The sequence below is a fragment of the Pteropus vampyrus genome, unplaced genomic scaffold (genome assembly GCF_000151845.1).
Source record: "Pteropus vampyrus isolate Shadow unplaced genomic scaffold, Pvam_2.0 Scaffold214, whole genome shotgun sequence".
NCBI classification, from domain to species: domain Eukaryota; kingdom Metazoa; phylum Chordata; class Mammalia; order Chiroptera; family Pteropodidae; genus Pteropus; species Pteropus vampyrus.
The window spans coordinates 561042-562649 of NW_011888995.1; the positions used below are offsets into that span (position 1 = coordinate 561042).

Genomic DNA, 1608 nt, shown 5'->3' on the forward strand with positions numbered 1-1608 from the left:
GCTGCGGACAGGCCAGGCCCTCGTCCTGGTTACACAAAGTAACAGCGACAGCAGTAGAGAAGCACTTTGTTCTCCTGAGGTGCTCTCGTTCCAGAGGTTGGAAGTCTTGGATGACACACGTGGATGCGGAGCTCGTTCGCTTGCCGTGGCGTTTGCGTGCTGTACGCTTCGTGTGGTTTTCACGCTGAGAACGTGTCTCAGCAGACGGCTGACGCGGGAGTTCGTGTGACTGGGGGAGCAGCTGGGACGCGTGGTCTGATGGGTGTTTCTCCAGCTCCCCCTCAGCGATGCCTGTCCTGGGCCTGACAGGGCGCTGCTGCAGCTCCTCCGAGTGGTCCCCGTACTGCCCTTGACCATCGGGCTGCGCTAGCGAACAGCAGAGGGTCAATTCCAGGCCTTTGGGCGAAACAGTGCTCAGGTCCCGTGCAGCCTGGCTTCCCCGGGAACCCCCCGCCCCATCTGATCGCTGGGCGACCCCGTGCCCACGCCTCTGCCGGAACCCAAGGACTGGGCGCATGCTGGTTGCTGCGTTTTAGCAAAACGCAAGTGCTGGCCTCAAGGCAGCAGTGTCGTTGGCGGGAGGTGGTCGTGGGGACCACACGCTGTCTGCATTCGTGTGGACGCCACAGCAGAGAAGCCACCCGGTGTGAGGGGCCGGTCCCGGACAGCTGTGCTCCAGCTCCCCCACCGGGCAGGGGCTGCAGCTGGGCCGGGAGTAAGGTTAAAGGGATTTGTCGCCATGGGCCGGGAGGGACTCGCGAGAGAAGGCTAAAGCCCAGGGGCCCACCACACCTCCCAGGGCGGCAGGCCCCAGGGCTAGTGGGGCACCTGCCCGGAGGGAGGCTCACCAGGGCAGTGGTTTGGCAGGCCCAGGGTGGGCAGGGTCTTTGTGATTTGATGGAACAACCCCCTTCGCAAAGCAAGCCGGCAGACGCCCTTGGCTCTGGCGGTCCACCCCAAGAAGCCTCGCTAAGGGAACGTAGCAGAAAGAAGGAGAAAGCTACATTACTGACGACCACAAAATTACCCACGATTTCAAAAGTAACGAAGTCAATAGTGTAATGGAACTCGGTGGAACGTCACAAAGCCACGAAGCCACGAAGGGCGGCATGAGCACGTCGTGTAACGAAGACATGTCCTGCACATGTGTGGACGCGTGGACGGGGTCATGTGGGTGCATCTGAGCTGCACGTCTAGGTCACCTGAGCACTACCGAGGCCTGAGCTCCCTGGGACATTTTGGTCACAAGTGGCTGTGTTTGGAGGGGGGGGTGTTACTGGCCTGATGGGTGGGGAACAGGGTTCTGCAGAACACCCACAGTGCCCAGGATGGCCCCACAGAGACAGGTCTGGCTGAGACGCTGGACACAGGGGTCCTTGCACGCACCCCAGGGGTTCTGTTGTGCAGCAGAGTCATAGAAACGGCAGGTTTGCGTGCGGCCTCAGGCATTTGTGAGCTTGGCAAACTGCTGGCTGGGAGCCGGGCCAGTGGGCTGGAGTCCAGGGCCCAGAAACGAGACCCGGTGTGTCCCGAGGCCCTTGCTCTGCAGGGGGACGCACACTGTGACCCACACTGTCGTGCCCACCTGCACGGGGACACGGACGGGAG

The 1608-nt window shown here is 62.1% G+C and overlaps 1 protein-coding gene across 1 annotated transcript in view; it reads left to right on the forward strand.

Moving 5' to 3' along the window:
• PRDM15 (PR/SET domain 15) overlaps positions 1–1608 on the forward strand; it is a 55666-nt gene that overhangs the window by 21273 nt on the left and 32785 nt on the right. The window lies entirely within an intron of this gene.